This window comes from Phyllobates terribilis, unplaced genomic scaffold, assembly GCF_046119375.1.
Source record: "Phyllobates terribilis strain yellow unplaced genomic scaffold, ASM4611937v1 Scaffold_7__3_contigs__length_470593459, whole genome shotgun sequence".
Classification (NCBI taxonomy): domain Eukaryota; kingdom Metazoa; phylum Chordata; class Amphibia; order Anura; family Dendrobatidae; genus Phyllobates; species Phyllobates terribilis.
This window is the reverse complement of record NW_027362767.1, coordinates 75,663,560-75,683,775: the sequence shown is the minus strand read 5'-3', so window position 1 is coordinate 75,683,775 and position 20,216 is coordinate 75,663,560.

The following is a 20,216-nucleotide window of genomic DNA, read 5'->3' as shown; positions in this document are numbered from 1 at the left end:
ATATACAATGCTGCAGCCCTGTGGTCTGTGTGGGCCGCTCCCATCCCCCCTCCACCCCCATATACAATGCTGCAGCCCTGTGGTCTGTGTGGGCCGCTCCCATCCCCCCCACCCCCATATGCAATGCTGCAGCCCTGTGGTCTGTGTGGGCCGCTCCCATCCCCCCTCCACCCCCATATACAATGCTGCAGCCCTGTGGTCTGTGTGGGCCGCTCCCATCCCCCCTCCACCCCCATATACAATGCTGCAGCCCTGTGGTCTGTGTGGGCCGCTCCCATCCCCCCTCCACCCCCATATGCAATGCTGCAGCCCTGTGGTCTGTGTGGGCCGCTCCCATCCCCCCACCCCCATATGCAATGCTGCAGCCCTGTGGTCTGTGTGGGCCGCTCCCACCCCCATATGCAATGCTGCAGCCCTGTGGTCTGTGTGGGCCGCTCCCATCCCCCCACCCCCATATGCAATGCTGCAGCCCTGTGGTCTGTGTGGGCCGCTCCCATCCCCCCTCCACCCCCATATACAATGCTGCAGCCCTGTGGTCTGTGTGGGCCAATCCCCCCTCCACCCCCATATGCAATGCTGCAGCCCTGTGGTCTGTGTGGGCCGCTCCCATCCCCCCTCCACCCCCATATGCAATGCTGCAGCCCTGTGGTCTGTGTGGGCCGCTCCCATCCCCCCACCCCCATATGCAATGCTGCAGCCCTGTGGTCTGTGTGGGCCGCTCCCATCCCCCCCACCCCCATATGCAATGCTGCAGCCCTGTGGTCTGTGTGGGCCGCTCCCATCCCCCCTCCACCCCCATATGCAATGCTGCAGCCCTGTGGTCTGTGTGGGCCGCTCCCATCCCCCCTCCACCCCCATATACAATGCTGCAGCCCTGTGGTCTGTGTGGGCCGCTCCCATCCCCCCTCCACCCCCATATGCAATGCTGCAGCCCTGTGGTCTGTGTGGGCCGCTCCCATCCCCCCACCCCCATATGCAGTGCTGCAGCCCTGTGGTCTGTGTGGGCCGCTCCCATCCCCCCTCCACCCCCATATGCAATGCTGCAGCCCTGTGGTCTGTGTGGGCCGCTCCCATCCCCCCACCCCCATATGCAATGCTGCAGCCCTGTGGTCTGTGTGGGCCGCTCCCACCCCCCCCCACCCCCATATGCAATGCTGCAGCCCTGTGGTCTGTGTGGGCCGCTCCCATCCCCCCACCCCCATATGCAATGCTGCAGCCCTGTGGTCTGCGTGGGCCGCTCCCATCCCCCCCACCCCCATATGCAATGCTGCAGCCCTGTGGTCTGTGTGGGCAGCTCCCATCCCCCCTCCACCCCCATATGCAATGCTGCAGCCCTGTGGTCTGTGTGGGCCGCTCCCATCCCCCCTCCACCCCCATATACAATGCTGCAGCCCTGTGGTCTGTGTGGGCCGCTCCCATCCCCCCTCCACCCCCATATGCAATGCTGCAGCCCTGTGGTCTGTGTGGGCCGCTCCCATCCCCCATCCACCCCCATATGCAATGCTGCAGCCCTGTGGTCTGTGTGGGCCGCTCCCATCCCCCCACCCCCATATGCAATGCTGCAGCCCTGTGGTCTGTGTGGGCCGCTCCCACCCCCCCCACCCCCATATGCAATGCTGCAGCCCTGTGGTCTGTGTGGGCCGCTCCCATCCCCCCACCCCCATATGCAATGCTGCAGCCCTGTGGTCTGTGTGGGCCACTCCCATCCCCCCTCCACCCCCATATACAATGCTGCAGCCCTGTGGTCTGTTTGGCCGCTCCCATCCCCCCACCCCCATATGCAATGCTGCAGCCCTGTGGTCTGTGTGGGCCGCTCCCATCCCCCCACCCCCATATGCAATGTTGCAGCCCTAAGGTCTGTGTGGGCCGCTCCCATCCCCCCCACCCCCATATGCAATGCTGCAGCCCTGCGGTCTGTGTGGGCCGCTCCCATCCCCCCACCCCCATATGCATTGCTGCAGCCCTGTGGTCTGTGTGGGCCGCTCCCATCCCCCCACCCCCATATGCAATGCTGCAGCCCTGTGGTCTGTGTGGGCCGCTCCCATCCCCCCCACTCCCATATGCAATGCTGCAGCCCTGTGGTCTGTGTGGGCCGCTCCCATCCCCCCCACCCCCATATGCAATGCTGCAGCCCTGTGGTCTGTGTGGGCCGCTCCCATCCCCGCTCCAACCCCATATGCAATGCTGCAGCCCTGTGGTCTGTGTGGGCCGCTCCCATCCCCCCTCCACCCCCATATGCAATGCTGCAGCCCTGTGGTCTGTGTGGGCCGATCCCATCCCCCTACCCCCATATTCAATGCTGCAGCCCTGTGGTCTGTGTGGGCCGCTGCCATCCCCCCACCCCCATATGCAATGCTGCAGCCCTGTGGTCTGTGTGGGCCGCTCCCACCCCCCCACCCCCATATGCAATGCTGCAGCCCTGTGGTCTGTGTGGGCCGCTCCCATCCCCCCACCCCCATATGCAATGCTGCAGCCCTGTGGTCTGTGTGGGCCGCTCCCATCCCCCCCACCCCCATATACAATGCTGCAGCCCTGTGGTCTGTGTGGGCCGCTCCCATCCCCCCACCCCCATATGCAATGCTGCAGCCCTGTGGTCTGTGTGGGCCGCTCCCATCCCCCCACCCCCATATGCAATGCTGCAGCCCTGTGGTCTGTGTGGGCCGCTCCCATCCCCCCACCCCCATATGCAATGCTGCAGCCCTGTGGTCTGTGTGGGCCGCTCCCATCCCCCCCACCCCCATATGCAATGCTGCAGCCCTGTGGCCTGTGGGGGCCGCTCCCATCCCCCCTCCACCCCCATATACAATGCTGCAGACCTGTGGTCTGTGTGGGCCGCTCCCATCCCCCCACCCCCATATGCAATGCTGCAGCCCTGTGGTCTGTGTGGGCCGCTCCCATCCCCCCTCCACCCCCATATACAATGCTGCAGCCCTGTGGTCTGTGTGGGCCGCTCCCATCCCCCCTCCACCCCCATATACAATGCTGCAGCCCTGTGGTCTGTGTGGGCCGCTCCCATCCCCCCTCCACCCCCATATGCAATGCTGCAGCCCTGTGGTCTGTGTGGGCCGCTCCCATCCCCCCACCCCCATATGCAATGCTGCAGCCCTGTGGTCTGTGTGGGCCGCTCCCACCCCCATATGCAATGCTGCAGCCCTGTGGTCTGTGTGGGCCGCTCCCATCCCCCCACCCCCATATGCAATGCTGCAGCCCTGTGGTCTGTGTGGGCCGCTCCCATCCCCCCTCCACCCCCATATACAATGCTGCAGCCCTGTGGTCTGTGTGGGCCAATCCCCCCTCCACCCCCATATGCAATGCTGCAGCCCTGTGGTCTGTGTGGGCCGCTCCCATCCCCCCTCCACCCCCATATGCAATGCTGCAGCCCTGTGGTCTGTGTGGGCCGCTCCCATCCCCCCACCCCCATATGCAATGCTGCAGCCCTGTGGTCTGTGTGGGCCGCTCCCATCCCCCCCACCCCCATATGCAATGCTGCAGCCCTGTGGTCTGTGTGGGCCGCTCCCATCCCCCCTCCACCCCCATATGCAATGCTGCAGCCCTGTGGTCTGTGTGGGCCGCTCCCATCCCCCCTCCACCCCCATATACAATGCTGCAGCCCTGTGGTCTGTGTGGGCCGCTCCCATCCCCCCTCCACCCCCATATGCAATGCTGCAGCCCTGTGGTCTGTGTGGGCCGCTCCCATCCCCCCACCCCCATATGCAGTGCTGCAGCCCTGTGGTCTGTGTGGGCCGCTCCCATCCCCCCTCCACCCCCATATGCAATGCTGCAGCCCTGTGGTCTGTGTGGGCCGCTCCCATCCCCCCACCCCCATATGCAATGCTGCAGCCCTGTGGTCTGTGTGGGCCGCTCCCACCCCCCCCCACCCCCATATGCAATGCTGCAGCCCTGTGGTCTGTGTGGGCCGCTCCCATCCCCCCACCCCCATATGCAATGCTGCAGCCCTGTGGTCTGCGTGGGCCGCTCCCATCCCCCCCACCCCCATATGCAATGCTGCAGCCCTGTGGTCTGTGTGGGCAGCTCCCATCCCCCCTCCACCCCCATATGCAATGCTGCAGCCCTGTGGTCTGTGTGGGCCGCTCCCATCCCCCCTCCACCCCCATATACAATGCTGCAGCCCTGTGGTCTGTGTGGGCCGCTCCCATCCCCCCTCCACCCCCATATGCAATGCTGCAGCCCTGTGGTCTGTGTGGGCCGCTCCCATCCCCCATCCACCCCCATATGCAATGCTGCAGCCCTGTGGTCTGTGTGGGCCGCTCCCATCCCCCCACCCCCATATGCAATGCTGCAGCCCTGTGGTCTGTGTGGGCCGCTCCCACCCCCCCCACCCCCATATGCAATGCTGCAGCCCTGTGGTCTGTGTGGGCCGCTCCCATCCCCCCACCCCCATATGCAATGCTGCAGCCCTGTGGTCTGTGTGGGCCACTCCCATCCCCCCTCCACCCCCATATACAATGCTGCAGCCCTGTGGTCTGTTTGGCCGCTCCCATCCCCCCACCCCCATATGCAATGCTGCAGCCCTGTGGTCTGTGTGGGCCGCTCCCATCCCCCCACCCCCATATGCAATGTTGCAGCCCTAAGGTCTGTGTGGGCCGCTCCCATCCCCCCCACCCCCATATGCAATGCTGCAGCCCTGCGGTCTGTGTGGGCCGCTCCCATCCCCCCACCCCCATATGCATTGCTGCAGCCCTGTGGTCTGTGTGGGCCGCTCCCATCCCCCCACCCCCATATGCAATGCTGCAGCCCTGTGGTCTGTGTGGGCCGCTCCCATCCCCCCCACTCCCATATGCAATGCTGCAGCCCTGTGGTCTGTGTGGGCCGCTCCCATCCCCCCCACCCCCATATGCAATGCTGCAGCCCTGTGGTCTGTGTGGGCCGCTCCCATCCCCGCTCCAACCCCATATGCAATGCTGCAGCCCTGTGGTCTGTGTGGGCCGCTCCCATCCCCCCTCCACCCCCATATGCAATGCTGCAGCCCTGTGGTCTGTGTGGGCCGATCCCATCCCCCTACCCCCATATTCAATGCTGCAGCCCTGTGGTCTGTGTGGGCCGCTGCCATCCCCCCACCCCCATATGCAATGCTGCAGCCCTGTGGTCTGTGTGGGCCGCTCCCACCCCCCCACCCCCATATGCAATGCTGCAGCCCTGTGGTCTGTGTGGGCCGCTCCCATCCCCCCACCCCCATATGCAATGCTGCAGCCCTGTGGTCTGTGTGGGCCGCTCCCATCCCCCCCACCCCCATATACAATGCTGCAGCCCTGTGGTCTGTGTGGGCCGCTCCCATCCCCCCACCCCCATATGCAATGCTGCAGCCCTGTGGTCTGTGTGGGCCGCTCCCATCCCCCCACCCCCATATGCAATGCTGCAGCCCTGTGGTCTGTGTGGGCCGCTCCCATCCCCCCACCCCCATATGCAATGCTGCAGCCCTGTGGTCTGTGTGGGCCGCTCCCATCCCCCCCACCCCCATATGCAATGCTGCAGCCCTGTGGCCTGTGGGGGCCGCTCCCATCCCCCCTCCACCCCCATATACAATGCTGCAGACCTGTGGTCTGTGTGGGCCGCTCCCATCCCCCCACCCCCATATGCAATGCTGCAGCCCTGTGGTCTGTGTGGGCCGCTCCCATCCCCCCCACCCCCATATGCTATGCTGCAGCCCTGTGGTCTGTGTGGGCCGCTCCCATCCCCCCACCCCCATATGCAATGCTGCAGCCCTGTGGTCTGTGTGGGCCGCTCCCATCCCCCCCACCTCCATATGCAATGCTGCAGCCCTGTGGTCTGTGTGGGCCGCTCCCATCCCCCCTCCACCCCCATATGCAATGCTGCAGCCCTGTGGTCTGTGTGGGCCGCTCCCATCCCCCCTCCACCCCCATATACAATGCTGCAGCCCTGTGGTCTGTGTGGGCCGCTCCCATCCCCCCTCCACCCCCATATGCAATGCTGCAGCCCTGTGGTCTGTGTGGGCCGCTCCCATCCCCCCACCCCCATATGCAATGCTGCAGCCCTGTGGTCTGTGTGGGCCGGTCCCACCCCCCCACCCCCATATGCAATGCTGCAGCCCTGTGGTCTGTGTGGGCCGCTCCCATCCCCCCACCCCCATATGCAATGCTGCAGCCCTGTGGTCTGTGTGGGCCACTCCCATCCCCCCTCCACCCCCATATACAATGCTGCAGCCCTGTGGTCTGTGTGGGCCGCTCCCATCCCCCCACCCCCATATGCAATGCTGCAGCCCTGTGGTCTGTGTGGGCCGCTCCCATCCCCCCACCCCCATATGCAATGCTGCAGCCCTGTGGTCTGTGTGGGCCGCTCCCACCCCCCCCCACCCCCATATGCAATGCTGCAGCCCTGTGGTCTGTGTGGGCCGCTCCCATCCCCCCACCCCCATATGCAATGCTGCAGCCCTGTGGTCTGTGTGGGCCGCTCCCATCCCCCCCACCCCCATATGCAATGCTGCAGCCCTGTGGTCTGTGTGGGCCGCTCCCACCCCCCCCACCCCCATATGCAATGCTGCAGCCCTGTGGTCTGTGTGGGCCGCTCCCATCCCCCCTCCACCCCCATATACAATGCTGCAGCCCTGTGGTCTGTGTGGGCCGCTCCCATCCCCCCTCCACCCCCATATACAATGCTGCAGCCCTGTGGTCTGTGTGGGCCGCTCCCATCCCCCCTCCACCCCCATATACAATGCTGCAGCCCTGTGGTCTGTGTGGGCCGCTCCCATCCCCCCACCCCCATATGCAATGCTGCAGCCCTGTGGTCTGTGTGGGCCGCTCCCATCCCCCCCACCCCCATATGCAGTGCTGCAGCCCTGTGGTCTGTGTGGGCCGCTCCCATCCCCCCACCCCCATATGCAATGCTGCAGCCCTGTGGTCTGTGTGGGCCGCACCCATCCCCCCACCCCCATATGCAATGCTGCAGCCCTGTGGTCTGTGTGGGCCGCTCCCATCCCCCCCACCCCCATATGCAATGCTGCAGCCCTGTGGTCTGTGTGTGCCGCTCCCATCCCCCTTCCACCCCCATATACAATGCTGCAGCCCTGTGGTCTGTGTGGGCCGCTCCCATCCCCCCTCCACCCCCATATACAATGCTGCAGCCCTGTGGTCTGTGTGGGCCGCTCCCATCCCCCCCACCCCCATATGCAATGCTGCAGCCCTGTGGTCTGTGTGGGCCGCTCCCATCCCCCCTCCACCCCCATATACAATGCTGCAGCCCTGTGGTCTGTGTGGCCCGCTCCCATCCCCCCTCCACCCCCATATACAATGCTGCAGCCCTGTGGTCTGTGTGGGCCGCTCCCATCCCCCCTCCACCCCCATATGCAATGCTGCAGCCCTGTGGTCTGTGTGGGCCGCTCCCATCCCCCCACCCCCATATGCAATGCTGCAGCCCTGTGGTCTGTGTGGGCCGCTCCCACCCCCATATGCAATGCTGCAGCCCTGTGGTCTGTGTGGGCCGCTCCCACCCCCATATGCAATGCTGCAGCCCTGTGGTCTGTGTGGGCCGCTCCCACCCCCCCCACCCCCTTATGCAATGCTGCAGCCCTGTGGTCTGTGTGGACCGCTCCCACCCCCCCACCCCCATATGCAATGCTGCATCCCTGTGGTCTGTGTGGGCCGCTCCCATCCCCCCACCCCCATATGCAATGCTGCAGCCCTGTGGTCTGTGTGGGCCACTCCCATCCCCCCTCCACCCCCATATACAATGCTGCAGCCCTGTAGTCTGTGTGGGCCGCTCCCATCCCCCCACCCCCATATGCAATGCTGCAGCCCTGTGGTCTGTGTGGGCCGCTCCCATCCCCCCACCCCCATATGCAATGCTGCAGCCCTGTGGCCTGTGTGGGCCGCTCCCATCCCCCCCACCCCCATATGCAATGCTGCAGTCCTGTGGTCTGTGTGGGCCGCTCCCATCCCCCCTCCACCCCCATATGCAATGCTGCAGCCCTGTGGCCTGTGTGGGCCGCTCCCATCCCCCCCACCCCCATATGCAATGCTGCAGCCCTGTGGTCTGTGTGGGCCGCTCCCATCCCCCCCACCCCCATATGCAATGCTGCAGCCCTGTGGTCTGTGTGGGCCGCTCCCATCCCCCCCACCCCCATATGCAATGCTGCAGCCCTGTGGTCTGTGTGGGCCGCTCCCATCCCCCCTCCACCCCCATATGCAATGCTGCAGCCCTGTGGTCTGTGTGGGCCGCTCCCATCCCCCCTCCACCCCCATATACAATGCTGCAGCCCTGTGGTCTGTGTGGGCCGCTCCCATCCCCCCTCCACCCCCATATGCAATGCTGCAGCCCTGTGGTCTGTGTGGGCCGCTCCCATCCCCCCTCCACCCCCATATGCAATGCTGCAGCCCTGTGGTCTGTGTGGGCCGCTCCCACCCCCCCCCACCCCCATATGCAATGCTGCAGCCCTGTGGTCTGTGTGGGCCGCTCCCATCCCCCCTCCACCCCCATATACAATGCTGCAGCCCTGTGGTCTGTGTGGGCCGCTCCCATCCCCCCTCCACCCCCATATACAATGCTGCAGCCCTGTGGTCTGTGTGGGCCGCTCCCATCCCCCCTCCACCCCCATATACAATGCTGCAGCCCTGTGGTCTGTGTGGGCCGCTCCCATCCCCCCACCCCCATATGCAATGCTGCAGCCCTGTGGTCTGTGTGGGCCGCTCCCATCCCCCCCACCCCCATATGCAGTGCTGCAGCCCTGTGGTCTGTGTGGGCCGCTCCCATCCCCCCACCCCCATATGCAATGCTGCAGCCCTGTGGTCTGTGTGGGCCGCACCCATCCCCCCACCCCCATATGCAATGCTGCAGCCCTGTGGTCTGTGTGGGCCGCTCCCATCCCCCCCACCCCCATATGCAATGCTGCAGCCCTGTGGTCTGTGTGTGCCGCTCCCATCCCCCTTCCACCCCCATATACAATGCTGCAGCCCTGTGGTCTGTGTGGGCCGCTCCCATCCCCCCTCCACCCCCATATACAATGCTGCAGCCCTGTGGTCTGTGTGGGCCGCTCCCATCCCCCCTCCACCCCCATATACAATGCTGCAGCCCTGTGGTCTGTGTGGCCCGCTCCCATCCCCCCTCCACCCCCATATACAATGCTGCAGCCCTGTGGTCTGTGTGGGCCGCTCCCATCCCCCCTCCACCCCCATATGCAATGCTGCAGCCCTGTGGTCTGTGTGGGCCGCTCCCATCCCCCCACCCCCATATGCAATGCTGCAGCCCTGTGGTCTGTGTGGGCCGCTCCCATCCCCCCCACCCCCATATACAATGCTGCAGCCCTGTGGTCTGTGTGGGCTGCTCCCCCCTCCACCCCCATATACAATGCTGCAGCCCTGTGGTCTGTGTGGGCCGCTCCCATCCCCCCTCCACCCCCATATGCAATGCTGCAGCCCTGTGGTCTGTGTGGGCCGCTCCCATCCCCCCCACTCCCATATGCAATGCTGCAGACCTGTGGTCTGTGTGGGCCGCTCCCATCCCCCCCACTCCCATATGCAATGCTGCAGCCCTGTGGTCTGTGTGGGCCGCTCCCATCCCCCCCACCCCCATATGCAATGCTGCAGCCCTGTGGTCTGTGTGGGCCGCTCCTATCCCCCCCACTCCCATATGCAATGCTGCAGCCCTGTGGTCTGTGTGGGCCGCTCCCATCCCCCCCACCCCCATATGCAATGCTGCAGCCCTGTGGTCTGTGTGGGCCGCTCCCATCCCCCCTCCACCCCCATATACAATGCTGCAGCCCTGTGGTCTGTGTGGGCCGCTCCAACTCCCCCCACCCCCATATGCAATGCTGCAGCCCTGTGGTCTGTGTGGGCCACTCCCATCCCCCCTCCACCCCCATATACAATGCTGCAGCCCTGTGGTCTGTGTGGGCCGCTCCCATCCCCCCCACCCCCATATGCAATGCTGCAGCCCTGTGGTCTGTGTGGGCCGCTCCCATCCCCCCACCCCCATATACAATGCTGCAGCCCTGTGGTCTGTGTGGGCCGCTCCCATCCCCCCTCCACCCCCATATACAATGCTGCAGCCCTGTGGTCTGTGTGGGCCGCTCCCATCCCCCCACCCCCATATGCAATGCTGCAGCCCTGTGGTCTGTGTGGGCCGCTCCCATCCCCCCACCCCCATATGCAATGCTGCAGCCCTGTGGTCTGTGTGGGCCGCTCCCACCCCCCCCACCCCCATATGCAATGCTGCAGCCCTGTGGTCTGTGTGGGCCGCTCCCATCCCCCCACCCCCATATGCAATGCTGCAGCCCTGTGGTCTGTGTGGGCCGCTCCCACCCCCCCCACCCCCATATGCAATGCTGCAGCCCTGTGGTCTGTGTGGGCCGCTCCCATCCCCCCACCCCCATATGCAATGCTGCAGCCCTGTGGTCTGTGTGGGCCGCTCCCATCCCCCCCACCCCCATATGCAGTGCTGCAGCCCTGTGGTCTGTGTGGGCCGCTCCCATCCCCCCACCCCCATATGCAATGCTGCAGCCCTGTGGTCTGTGTGGGCCGCTCCCACCCCCCCACCCCCATATGCAATGCTGCAGCCCTGTGGTCTGTGTGGGCCGCTCCCATCCCCCTTCCACCCCCATATGCAATGCTGCAGCCCTGTGGTCTGTGTGGGCCGCTCCCATCCCCCCTCCACCCCCATATACAATGCTGCAGCCCTGTGGTCTGTGTGGGCCGCTCCCATCCCCCCCACCCCCATATGCAATGCTGCAGCCCTGTGGTCTGTGTGGGCCGCTCCCATCCCCCCTCCACCCCCATATACAATGCTGCAGCCCTGTGGTCTGTGTGGGCCGCTCCCATCCCCCCTCCACCCCCATATACAATGCTGCAGCCCTGTGGTCTGTGTGGGCCGCTCCCATCCCCCCTCCACCCCCATATGCAATGCTGCAGCCCTGTGGTCTGTGTGGGCCGCTCCCATCCCCCCACCCCCATATGCAATGCTGCAGCCCTGTGGTCTGTGTGGGCCGCTCCCACCCCCATATGCAATGCTGCAGCCCTGTGGTCTGTGTGGGCCGCTCCCCCCCCCCCCACCCCCATATGCAATGCTGCAGCCCTGTGGTCTGTGTGGACCGCTCCCACCCCCCCACCCCCATATGCAATGCTGCATCCCTGTGGTCTGTGTGGGCCGCTCCCATCCCCCCACCCCCATATGCAATGCTGCAGCCCTGTGGTCTGTGTGGGCCACTCCCATCCCCCCTCCACCCACATATACAATGCTGCAGCCCTGTAGTCTGTGTGGGCCGCTCCCATCCCCCCACCCCCATATGCAATGCTGCAGCCCTGTGGTCTGTGTGGGCCGCTCCCATCCCCCCACCCCCATATGCAATGCTGCAGCCCTGTGGCCTGTGTGGGCCGCTCCCATCCCCCCCACCCCCATATGCAATGCTGCAGTCCTGTGGTCTGTGTGGGCCGCTCCCATCCCCCCTCCACCCCCATATGCAATGCTGCAGCCCTGTGGCCTGTGTGGGCCGCTCCCATCCCCCCCACCCCCATATGCAATGCTGCAGCCCTGTGGTCTGTGTGGGCCGCTCCCATCCCCCCCACCCCCATATGCAATGCTGCAGCCCTGTGGTCTGTGTGGGCCGCTCCCATCCCCCCCACCCCCATATGCAATGCTGCAGCCCTGTGGTCTGTGTGGGCCGCTCCCATCCCCCCTCCACCCCCATATAAAATGCTGCAGCCCTGTGGTCTGTGTGGGCCGCTCCCATCCCCCCTCCACCCCCATATACAATGCTGCAGCCCTGTGGTCTGTGTGGGCCGCTCCCATCCCCCCTCCACCCCCATATACAATGCTGCAGCCCTGTGGTCTGTGTGGGCCGCTCCCATCCCCCCTCCACCCCCATATGCAATGCTGCAGCCCTGTGGTCTGTGTGGGCCGCTCCCATCCCCCCTCCACCCCCATATGCAATGCTGCAGCCCTGTGGTCTGTGTGGGCCGCTCCCATCCCCCCAACCCCATATGCAATGCTGCAAGCCCTGTAGTCTGTGTGGGCCGCTCCCACCCCCCCCACCCTCATATGCAATGCTGCAGCCCTGTGGTCTGTGTGGGCCGCTCCCATCCCCCCACCCCCATATGCAATGCTGCAGCCCTGTGGTCTGTGTGGGCCACTCCCATCCCCCCTCCACCCCCATATACAATGCTGCAGCCCTGTGGTCTGTGTGGGCCGCTCCCATTCCCACCCCCCCATATGCAATGCTGCAGCCCTGTGGTCTGTGTGGGCCGCTCCCATCCCCCCACCCCCATATGCAGTGCTGCAGCCCTGTGGTCTGTGTGGGCCGCTCCCATCCCCCCACCCCCATATGCAATGCTGCAGCCCTGTGGTCTGTGTGGGCCGCTCCCATCCCCCCACCCCCATATGCAATGCTGCAGCCCTGTGGTCTGTGTGGGCCGCTCCCATCCCCCCCACCCCCATATGCAATGCTGCAGCCCTGTGGTCTGTGTGGGCCGCTCCCATCCCCATTCCACCCCCATATACAATGCTGCAGCCCTGTGGTCTGTGTGGGCCGCTCCCATCCCCCCCACCCCCATATGCAATGCTGCAGCCCTGTGGTCTGTGTGGGCCGCTCCCATCCCCCCTCCACCCCCATATACAATGCTGCAGCCCTGTGGTCTGTGTGGGCCGCTCCCATCCCCCCCACCCCCATATGCAATGCTGCAGCCCTGTGGTCTGTGTGGGCCGCTCCCATCCCCCCTCCACCCCCATATACAATGCTGCAGCCCTGTGGTCTGTGTGGGCCGCTCCCATCCCCCCTCCACCCTCATATGCAATGCTGCAGCCCTGTGGTCTGTGTGGGCCGCTCCCATCCCCCCTCCACCCCCATATACAATGCTGCAGCCCTGTGGTCTGTGTGGGCCGCTCCCATCCCCCCTCCTCCCCCATATACAATGCTGCAGCCCTGTGGTCTGTGTGGGCCGCTCCCATCCCCCCTCCACCCCCATATCCAATGCTGCAGCCCTGTGGTCTGTGTGGGCCGCTCCCATCCCCCCTCCACCCCCATATGCAATGCTGCAGCCCTGTGGTCTGTGTGGGCCGCTCCCATCCCCCCTCCACCCCCATATGCAATGCTGCAGCCCTGTGGTCTGTGTGGGCCGCTCCCATCCCCCCTCCACCCCCATATACAATGCTGCAGCCCTGTGGTCTGTGTGGGCCGCTCCCATCCCCCCTCCACCCCCATATGCAATGCTGCAGCCCTGTGGTCTGTGTGGGCCGCTCCCATCCCCCCACCCCCATATGCAATGCTGCAGCCCTGTGGTCTGTGTGGGCCGCTCCCACCCCCATATGCAATGCTGCAGCCCTGTGGTCTGTGTGGGCCGCTCCCACCCCCATATGCAATGCTGCAGCACTGTGGTCTGTGTGGGCCGCTCCCACCCCCCCCACCCCCATATGCAATGCTGCAGCCCTGTGGTCTGTGTGGACCGCTCCCACCCCCCCACCCCCATATGCAATGCTTCATCCCTGTGGTCTGTGTGGGCCGCTCCCATCCCCCCACCCCCATATGCAATGCTGCAGCCCTGTGGTCTGTGTGGGCCACTCCCATCCCCCCTCCACCCCCATATACAATGCTGCAGCCCTGTAGTCTGTGTGGGCCGCTCCCATCCCCCCACCCCCATATGCAATGCTGCAGCCCTGTGGTCTGTGTGGGCCGCTCCCATCCCCCCACCCCCATATGCAATGCTGCAGCCCTGTGGCCTGTGTGGGCCGCTCCCATCCCCCCCACCCCCATATGCAATGCTGCAGTCCTGTGGTCTGTGTGGGCCGCTCCCATCCCCCCTCCACCCCCATATGCAATGCTGCAGCCCTGTGGCCTGTGTGGGCCGCTCCCATCCCCCCCACCCCCATATGCAATGCTGCAGCCCTGTGGTCTGTGTGGGCCGCTCCCATCCCCCCTCCACCCCCATATGCAATGCTGCAGCCCTGTGACCTGTGTGGGCCGCTCCCATCCCCCCCACCCCCATATGCAATGCTGCAGCCCTATGGTCTGTGTGGGCCGCTCCCATCCCCCCACCCCCATATGCAATGCTGCAGCCCTGTGGTCTGTGTGGGCCGCTCCCATCCCCCCCACCCCCATATGCAATGCTGCAGCCCTGTGGTCTGTGTGGGCCGCTCCCATCCCCCCACCCCCATATGCAATGCTGCAGCCCTGTGGTCTGTGTGGGCCGCTCCCATCCCCCCCACCCCCATATAAAATGCTGCAGCCCTGTGGTCTGTGTGGGCCGCTCCCATCCCCCCACCCCCATATGCAATGCTGCAGCCCTGTGGTCTGTGTGGGCCGCTCCCATCCCCCCCACCCCCATATAAAATGCTGCAGCCCTGTGGTCTGTGTGGGCCGCTCCCATCCCCCCTCCACCCCCATATGCAATGCTGCAGCCCTGTGGTCTGTGTGGGCCGCTCCCATCCCCCCCACCCCCATATGCAATGCTGCAGCCCTGTGGTCTGTGTGGGCTGCTCCCATCCCCCCCACCCCCATATGCAATGCTGCAGCCCTGTGGTCTGTGTGGGCCGCTCCCATCCCCCCTCCACCCCCATATGCAATGCTGCAGCCCTGTGGTCTGTGTGGGCCGCTCCCATCCCCCCCACCCCCATATACAATGCTGCAGCCCTGTGGTCTGTGTGGGCCGCTCCCACCCCCCCACCCCCATATACAATGCTGCAGCCCTGTGGTCTGTGTGGGCCGCTCCCATCCCCCCTCCACCCCCATATGCAATGCTGGAGCCCTGTGGTCTGTGTGGGCCGCTCCCACCCCCCCCCCACCCCCATATGCAATGCTGCAGCCCTGTGGTCTGTGTGGGCTGCTCCCCCCCCCCACCCCCATATACAATGCTGCAGCCCTGTGGTCTGTGTGGGCTGCTCCCCCCTCCACCCCCATATACAATGCTGCAGCCCTGTGGTCTGTGTGGGCCGCTCCCATCCCCCCTCCACCCCCATATGCAATGCTGCAGCCCTGTGGTCTGTGTGGGCCGCTCCCATCCCCCCCACTCCCATATGCAATGCTGCAGCCCTGTGGTCTGTGTGGGCCGCTCCCATCCCCCCCACTCCCATATGCAATGCTGCAGCCCTGTGGTCTGTGTGGGCCGCTCCCATCCCCCCCACCCCCATATGCAATGCTGCAGCCCTGTGGTCTGTGTGGGCCGCTCCTATCCCCCCCACTCCCATATGCAATGCTGCAGCCCTGTGGTCTGTGTGGGCCGCTCCCATCCCCCCCACCCCCATATGCAATGCTGCAGCCCTGTGGTCTGTGTGGGCCGCTCCCATCCCCCCTCCACCCCCATATACAATGCTGCAGCCCTGTGGTCTGTGTGGGCCGCTCCAATCCCCCCCCACCCCCATATGCAATGCTGCAGCCCTGTGGTCTGTGTGGGCCACTCCCATCCCCCCTCCACCCCCATATACAATGCTGCAGCCCTGTGGTCTGTGTGGGCCGCTCCCATCCCCCCCACCCCCATATGCAATGCTGCAGCCCTGTGGTCTGTGTGGGCCGCTCCCATCCCCCCACCCCCATATACAATGCTGCAGCCCTGTGGTCTGTGTGGGCCGCTCCCATCCCCCCTCCACCCCCATATACAATGCTGCAGCCCTGTGGTCTGTGTGGGCCGCTCCCCCCCTCCCATATGCAATGCTGCAGCCCTGTGGTCTGTGTGGGCCGCTCCCATCCCCCCCACCCCCATATGCAATGCTGCAGCCCTGTGGTCTGTGTGGGCCGCTCCCATCCCCCCACCCCCATATACAATGCTGCAGCCCTGTGGTCTGTGTGGGCCGCTCCCATCCCCCCACCCCCATATACAATGCTGCAGCCCTGTGGTCTGTGTGGGCCGCTCCCATCCCCCCTCCACCCCCATATACAATGCTGCAACCCTGTGGTCTGTGTGGGCCGCTCCCATCCCCCCTCCACCCCCATATACAATGCTGCAGCCCTGTGGTCTGTGTGGGCCGCTCCCATCCCCCCTCCACCCCCATATACAATGCTGCAGCCCTGTGGTCTGTGTGGGCCGCTCCCATCCCCCCTCCACCCCCATATACAATGCTGCAGCCCTGTGGTCTGTGTGGGCCGCTCCCATCCCCCCTCCACCCACATATGCAGTGCTGCAGCCCTGTGGTCTGTGTGGGCCGCTCCCATCCCCCCCACCCCCATATACAATGCTGCAGCCCTGTGGTCTGTGTGGGCCGCTCCCATCCCCCTCCACCCCCATATACAATGCTGCAGCCCTGTGGTCTGTGTGGGCCGCTCCCATCCCCCCTCCACCCCCATATACAATGCTGCAGCCCTGTGGTCTGTGTGGGCCGCTGCCATCCCCCCTCCACCCCCATATACAATGCTGCAGCCCTGTGGTCTGTGTGGGCCGCTCCCATCCCACCCACCCCCATATACAATGCTGCAGCCCTGTGGTCTGTGTGGGCCGCTCCCATCCCCCCACCCCCATATACAATGCTGCAGCCCTGTGGTCTGTGTGGGCCGCTCCCATCCCCCCACCCTCATATACAATGCTGCAGCCCTGTGGTCTGTGTGGGCCGCTCCCATCCCCCCACCCCCATATGCAATGCTGCAGCCCTGTGGTCTGTGTGGGCCGCTCCCATCCCCCCCACCCCCATATACAATGCTGCAGCCCTGTGGTCTGTGTGGGCCGCTCCCATCCCCCCCCCCACCCCCATATACAATGCTGCAGCCCTGTGGTCTGTGTGGGCCGCTCCCATCCCCCCTCCACCCCCATATACAATGCTGCAGCCCTGTGGTCTGTGTGGGCCGCTGCCATCCCCCCTCCACCCCCATATACAATGCTGCAGCCCTGTGGTCTGTGTGGGCCGCTCCCATCCCCCCACCCCCATATACAATGCTGCAGCCCTGTGGTCTGTGTGGGCCGCTCCCATCCCCCCCACCCCCATATACAATGCTGCAGCCCTGTGGTCTGTGTGGGCCGCTCCCATCCCCCCCCCCCCCACCCCCATATACAATGCTGCAGCCCTGTGGTCTGTGTGGCCCGCTCCCATCCCACCCTCCCCCATATACAATGCTGCAGCCCTGTGGTCTGTGTGGGCCGCTCCCATCCCCCCTCCACCCCCATATACAATGCTGCAGCCCTGTGGTCTGTGTGGGCCGCTCCCATCCCCCCTCCACCCCCATATACAATGCTGCAGCCCTGTGGTCTGTGTGGGCCGCTCCCATCCCCCCTCCACCCCCATATACAATGCTGCAGCCCTGTGGTCTGTGTGGGCCGCTCCCATCCCCCCCCCCCTAACCTTTTATATGTGCTACATGGAATGGGGGGGGGGGGGGCTACATGAAACTTGGGGAAACGGCCGCGACGGGGGGGAACATATTGTATGCGAGGGGGGCACGACGTGGGGGGGACGTGGCGGGGGGTGAGAGTGGGTGTGACCGGGGGGCGACCACTGACAGTGCCTAGGGCAGCAGAAACTCCAAATACGGCCCTGGCAATAATGGGTACATGTCCTGTCCATGAAAACACAGAGAACATGTATCTGAAAAATGTACGTTTGAATGAGGCCTTATCCTTCATATTTTACTTTGACATCACTATAATCTCATGTTTAGGTGGCATGTGAATATCTAATATTTTTCCTTACTGTTTGCTGTTATTCCTCCACGGACAGTATGAATAAACCCAATAAAATATATTGTCATCTTGTTTATTATCCTGTAACAGTAATATAATATTTACTATGTTAGAATGACAACTATATTAATTATACAATGGATAATTATGTATGTTATTATCAGTAGCAACCTATAAATAGGATTGTGAGGTGTGGATACTTGTTTCTCCAGAAGGTGGCAGTGCAGTCTGAAGATTAGAAGGCGCAGTGATTGTTCAATAGGTGTGGATACTTGTTTCTCCAGCAGGTGGCAGTGAAGTGTGTAGATTAGAAGGCACAGTTATTGATCAGTAGAGGTAACATTGGCACAGAGGTGTAGGTGTGCTGTGCCACTGTGTGCACCCCGGACTATTGCCAGCCAGTTACATAGATACATCTTTTTTTTTTTTTAAGGTAGAAAACTTTTAATTATCTTTTCTATTTAGTTCCTTACTGCTGCTCATCTGGGAAGTCGGGATCACTGGAAATGGCTAAAGTCGGTGTGTGACTACAGAGATGTCAGCCTCTTCACAGGGTGATATGTGAGCTTCAGGCCACAGCAAAAATGGGATTGACTTTTTTTGATGGGTCACACAAAATAGAGAGACCGACGTATCCGGAAAATTTAAAATATATAAACTTAATTAAGACAAAGATAAAAAAAACATACAATACTAGATAGCTGCAGGTGATTAGCAGTGAATACCATAGTAAGCACCACTAGCTGGCACTAACATACTAAAACTAACAAATAGAAGCACATGAAAGAAGGGAATCCTCCTCAAACAAAATCACCCCCGGAAGAAGGCACATGCGCTGAAACGCGCGTAGGGGTAGTGGCACCACTGGCTACTAGTAAGTAGTTTCATGACTCTATGCACACCTTTGATTTATTCCTTTAGGGGTGGCTGTATGGGTAGTATCTGTTTACATTATGACTTTTGATATGTACGGTGCACTTTAGAATTGATTACATTTATTGCTATATTTATTAATAGGAGGTCATTATATATAAATAACTATCTCATTATAGCTTTTTGTTTGCGGATTCCCTTCTTTCATTTGCTTCTATTTGTTAGTTTTAGTATGTTAGTGCCACCTAGTGGTGCCTACTATGGTATTCGCTGCTAATCACCTGCAGCTATCTAGTATTGTACTTGTATGTTTTTTATCTTTGTCTTAATAAAAGTTATATATTTTAAATGTTCCTGATACTTCGGTCTCTCTATTTTGTGTGACTTAAAAATAAGATGTTGAACCCCTATATAGATAGTCCTACTTATGCCTATTATGGGATCTGGGTACCTAATGGGCATCTTTATGTTATGGCAGTAATGTCCAGTGGTCAGCTGTATTTTTTTGATGGGTGCAGCTTATAAAAAAAATAATAATAATTTTGGTCCCATATCAGACAATAAACGTACCCTTCACAGTCCCGGCTCACACTTCATCCATTGCACCCATAGATATCCATCACTTCACAGTCAAAACAGCTAGCATGTTCTGATAGACATGTGGGGGGTCATATCCATTAATTTGGGGTTTCTTATAGTCAGGACAGCACAGCTAACCAATAACTATTAATGATGTGGAACTACAAGTGACAGAATGCCCTGTTTACTTCAGGTGAGGCATTCTTGGATTTCTTCTTCTACAACTAATGATGAACCAAATGGCCACAGTCCTATACATATATACAATAAAGTTGCAACACCAAGAAAGAAAATATGTGGCATTATGGAAATCACGGGATGGATAGACAGATTACTGATCTGCAAGTGATGAAATAATGGAACAGAATTTTGGAAACATCTCGATTTATTCAGTATGGAGTATGAGCGCTACGTGTAGAAATCCCCGCACTTACAGCCTCGGCTGCTATCAATGAGGTTATTAATGGTCGTCTGAGAAATGTTCTTGGGCAAACCATCAAGATCCGCTGCTGGCAGCTCCTTTTGCAAATGCTGACCAATGACGTCCCAGATGTGCTCGATGAGAGACCCTGCAGGCTGTAGTAACACATTTAGGTCATGCAAGCTACTTGGTGTCGTGTTGAAAAATGGCTAATGGGACAATTTGGAGAAATGGCAACTTGCTGTCCGCGAGCTTATCGCTTTCACTTGCGTCATGCTGCAAAGTAGCAGTGGCATAGCTCAATTATTGGCCACGTAGCCCCAGGCTAGTTTTTGCACAGTTTATATGGAATCCTTCATCCAATGGGGGACCATAAGAGCTTAAGGGGGTTTTCGGTAATTTATTTTTTATGTGTGCGTTTTGTGCTAGTTGAAAGTGAAAAACCCTGAAGCTTCTTACCCCTCCGGCCTTTGTTGAAGCGGTATTGTTATTTATGGCGTAGGTGTAGCTACACCCCTTATACTGGGGCATTGGACATTTTGCTCTGCAGTTTATCCTGATTCATCGCGGCCTGCCGGTCTGCTATTTTTGGATTTGTCAGTGTGCATGTGTCTGTGAAATTCAGCTGCTTATGTGACAGCCCGATCATATCTTCCACTTCTACAGTACACAAAATGTGAGGACATTGCTGATTCACTCTCCGCTAATGCAGTGAGCAGTGACCGGGCTCTTTCTTCATCTATGATAAAAATATCACCATTAAAGGGGCACTATTCTCAGAACTT